Below are 5,223 nucleotides of genomic sequence, written 5' to 3' on the forward strand. Positions count from 1 at the left end.
TTACACGTAGATAAGTTGCATATGCCATTGGTAATACAAGGTGACTTGCGAGTTCTGAGAAGGAGAGATACAGTCAAAGACTTAGCATATATAGAGCGAAATGCGTTCGTGGTGTATTTATATGTTTGGAAGTGGTGAGTTGGCAGTGAGGGTAAATTAATTAATGAGATGTAAATTATGGTGAATGAAGTGTTGTGTTGAGACGTTGGATCGTGCGTTGCCTTTGGGAGATTTGCTGTTTTTCTATGTTTGACAGCGGTAGGTGTGGTTGTGGTTGGTAGCCATTGTTAGATAGGATAAAGGAGATGTAAAGAGCAGCAGCAGCAGCAGCAGCAGGCATATTGGACTTACTGTAAGTGTCAATTGTTTTTAAAGTTACCACTTGAACAGGTAGTTTGTTGGAAACATTTACAATGCGGTTAAAGAAAAGAGTATCGCTCTTCATTACTTATACGATATTCATACAATTCCCTGGTCACAATGCCACATCCAGCTTTTTCACCGACAACAGATCCATGACACAAAATATTGATTACATTGCATTTTACAAAGGATTACAAAGGCGGAGCATGCCGACAGGAGCCCTTTTGGCCCATAACTAGGTCGGATGGGGAAAAATCATAATAATGATAAATAAAAATTAATGAAAATTATGATAATATAAATGATAATAAATAAATGCATAGGTATAGTTCAATAAGGAAGAGAAAAAGAAGAGGGAGGTGGAGAGGATGAAGAAAAAGAAATAGGAGGAGGAGGAGGAGGAAGTGGAGGAGTCTGCAGAGGAGGCGGAGGGGAAGGAGGAGTCTAAGGAGTCTTCAGAGGGGGAGGAGGAGGAGGAGGAGGAATTTGAGGAGTCTGCAGAGGAGGCGGAGGGGAAGAAGGAGTTTAAGAAGTCTTCAGAAGGGGATGAGGAGAAGGAGGAGGAGGAGGTTTCTTTAGAATCTTGATGATGACTCTGTTATCTGACCAAAAAGAGACTTCAGACTCTTCAAGAGTTCTCTTCATATTGGAATTATCACATCTACTAAACAGATTCCAGTCCTTTAAGGCGATTCACTTCGCATAGGGAGAATCTTGCAATGCCTCTGTGTTATATTAATGTTGTAAGGTTCGAAAGTATACAAGGACAGTCCTCTCATTCACGAGTTTCCGTTATAAGAATGTTTTTGTTATTCGGACCTTTCCGTTATTCGGGAGTTTCCTTTATTCTGACGTTTCCGTTATTAGGACGTTTTCGTTATTGGGACGTTTCCGTTATTAGGACGTTTCCGTTATTAGGACGTTCTGTTATTCGGAAGTTTCTGTTATTCGAAACATTCCGTTATTTGGAAGTTTCCGTTATCTGGAAGTTGCCTTTATTTCCCTGTATGCGCTTCAAATGTTTTTTTCTACGATGTTGAATACTATTGCATTAAAAATGTAAATTTTGTCTTTGTATGCAGGGAAATATTATCGTTTATATCGTCATTTCCTTACTGCGCGTTGGTGGCGCAACGAGAAGTGTGGTAGTCTCGCATTCGCTTAGTTGTGGGTTCGAATCCCACAAGCTCTCAGATTTCCAGAAGTGCATTATAGGACAAAGGTGACGGTTTCGGGGGCAGCTACTCAGAGCTTCCTGGCGTTTATCTATTTATTTATTTATTTTGTATTTATTTCATTATTATTATATATATTTTTCTTTTGCCAATTCCTTCCTATGAGCAGGCGTTTCTTAACCTCTACCGATCTTGGCACCCCTAATATGGGCAGTCCAACACTCTGCATCTAGTCTACAACTACTATATTACTACAAAGAACAGTATTTTCGAAAACAGCTTGACCTGAATAAAATTTTCATTTGTTAGTCGGTAGAAGATATTCAAAGATGCCAAATGTGTCTCAAGAGTTAATAAAGTCTTAAGTGTGGGGATGAACTCAGGTAAGATAAAATATAATTTAACACTATCTTAAAGGGAATGTTGTTGTTCCAGCATTTGGTAATGGGTGAAGATCTAATTATGTGAGGCATTGGATTTCCTTGTTTGTTTCCGTTATCAGTTTTAGAGAGGGTACTTTTTTATTCTTCTTGCAGAAGCTACAGTTGTCTTTTTTATTTTTATTTTTTCATTATTTTCACGGTATGATTACGTAATTGGAGAACAAGTCCAGGCTGTGAATAATATTTACATAAGATTGTTATGAATATACTGTATGAAAATGGTAGTTGCTGATGTTTCGCTTATTGAAGCTTTTCCAAGTACATAGTCGTAATACATGTGAATGAGATTAAATAAGAGGATCGGGGGAATGAAGGTCATTGGAGACTAGGAAAGGTTGAAAAAATGGATCAATTGTCATGGGGCAGGAAAGGTTAGAGGATGGGCCAATTGTCTGGGTACAAGAAAGGTTAAAGAGAGGATGGATCAATTGTTTTTGTGCAGGAAAGGTTAACATAAGAACATAAGAATAAAGGAGACTGCAAAAGACCATAAGGCCTACACTAGGCAGCTCCGTATCCATCACCACCTGTCATCCCCATCCATAAAGTTGTCTAATCGTTTTTTAAAACAACTGATAGTTTCAGCGCTTACTACATGGTTACTAAGTTTATTCCATACATCGACCACCCTATTAGTAAACCAATTCTTGCCTATTTCCTTATTAAATCTAAATTTGTCCAGTTTATACCCATTACTGCGAGTCCTGCCCTGTTGTTTTATTATGATGACCTTGTTTGCATCACCCTTGTTATAGCCTTTGATCCACTTGAACACTTCTATTAGATCACCCCGCACTCTGCGTCTTTCCAGAGAGTGTAAGTTTAGGTGCCTAAGCCTCTCTTCGTAAGACAAATTTCCGAGTCCTTGTATCATTTTGGTCATTCTTCTCTGTACTGATTCTAGTGAATTTATGTCCATTTTGTAGGACGGAGACCAAAACTGTACCGCATAGTCAAGGATGGGTCTAACTATCGCTAGATAGAGTTTAATAATTACCTCTGCACTTCTATTCGTTACCGTCCTAGCAATGAAGCCTAATGTCCTGTTAGCTTTATTTCTGGCGCTAATGCACTGCTTCCTGGTTTTAAGGTCCGGACTCACCAGAACTCCCAAGTCCCTCTCGCACTCAGATTTGTCTAAAAACGTATTATCTAAGTTGTATCTATTTTCGGGGTTGTGTAGCCCTACGTTTAACACGCTACACTTAGAGATATTGAAGTTCATTTGCCATCTCACCGACCATGTTAACAGTTTATTAAGATCATCCTGAAGAATCTGGGCGTCGTCTCCTGACCTAATTAGGCGTCCTATTTTAGTGTCGTCCGCAAACTTACTAACATCACTAGGGAAGATGGATCAATTGTCTCTGTAAAGGAAAGGTTAAAGAGAGGATCGATCAATTGTCTTGGTCCAGGAAAGGTTAAAGAGAGGATGGGTCAACTGTCCGGGTATGAAAAAGGTTAAAGAGAGGATCGATGAATTGTCTTGGTCCAGGAAAGCTTAAAGAGAGGATGGATCAACTGTCCGGGTATGAAAAAGGTTAAATAAACGATCGATCAATTGTCTTGGTCCATGAAAGGTTAAAGAGAGGATGGATCAACTGTCCGGGTATGAAAAAGATTAAAGAGAGGATTGATCAATTACCTTGGAGTAGGAAAGGTTAAAGAGAGGATGGATCAATTATCTTGGTGCAAGAAAGGTTAAAGACAGGATGGATCAATTGTCTGAGTACAGGAAAGGTTAAGGAGAAGATGGATCACTTGTCTGGGGACATTAGTACACTGTCGCTGAACAAAATGAAAAAGATGGTAAACCACCAAAAATAAAAATAAATAAAATACATACGTAATTTCTTTAAAAACAATTTTAAATTCTTCCTTATGCAATCTATATGCTTACACAAAATAATTTTGTGTATCTGAAGACTATTACAGACGAAGCGACTGAATACGATTTGATCAATTCGAAGTAAAGACATTGTCGACAAAGGATTACAAAGGATTACAAAGGCGGAGCATGCCGACAGGAGACCTTTTGATCCATATCTAGGTCGGATGAAAAAAAAAAAAAAAAAAAAAAAAAAAAAAAAATCATATTAATAATAAATTAAAACTATAATAATTTAAAAATAACAAATAAAATAAATAAATAAATGCATAGGTATAGTTTAATAACAAACAAAAAGGTAAATAGTAAATGATTATAAATTGACATATAACTAATAATAAATGAAAATCAGACAGACAAATTATAACAAAACAAAAACAAATAATATAACATAAATTATAATCATTACAGCATCTTACTTAGGTATTTATCTAAATGATTCTTAAAGCTTCGAACTGAACTACATTGCACTACCTGTGCAGGAAGTTTATTCCATTCATTAACTACACGGTTGGCAAAGTTGTTTCTACCTACTTCCAAATTGAATCTATTTCCGGACAGTTTGAGACCATTGTTTCTTGTCTGATTCTCATTCAATGTGAAAATTTGGTCACTTTTGATGTTGTCAATTCCCTTTAAAATCTTAAAGACCTGTATCAAGTCACCTCTGAGTCTACGCTTTTTTAGGGAAAACAGATTCATGTGCTTAAGTCGATTTTCGTATGATTTATTTTTGATATTTGGAATCAGTTTTGTGGCTCGCCGTTGTACTTTTTCCATTCTGTCAATGTCTTTAATGAGATTCGGTGACCATACGGAAACAGCATATTCCAAATGTGGACGAACTAACGATTTATATAGCTTGTTAATGAGTGATGGACTTTTGAAATCAAAAGATCGCGCAATCAATCCCAGAATCTTATTTGCTTTCTCAGAGGCTGAAATACACTGCTTGGATGATTTGAGGTCGTTACTGATAATTACGCCGAGATCTTTTTCACTATCCACTTTTGTTAACGAATTTCCAAATAACTTGTAATCGTACTTACTGTTATTTTTACCTATGTGCATTACCTTGCATTTACTTGTGTTAAATTTCATTAGCCACTTTTCAGACCATTGCTGTAATTGATCTAAATCTTCTTGAATATCTAATTGGTTTGAGTGATCATTTGCCACTCCGCACAGTTTTGTATCATCAGCAAATTTGGAAACAGTAGATTTTAGTCCATTGTCTATATCATTTATATATACTATGAATAGAAGTGGCCCAAGAACGGAACCCTGAGGAACTCCACTTGCAATATTTTTCCATCCAGAAGTTTTTCCATTTAAAACAACTCTCTGTTTTTGA

This window comes from Oratosquilla oratoria, unplaced genomic scaffold (genome assembly GCF_046742065.1).
Source record: "Oratosquilla oratoria isolate Oo_2021 unplaced genomic scaffold, ASM4674206v1 SCAFFOLD198, whole genome shotgun sequence".
Classification (NCBI taxonomy): domain Eukaryota; kingdom Metazoa; phylum Arthropoda; class Malacostraca; order Stomatopoda; family Squillidae; genus Oratosquilla; species Oratosquilla oratoria.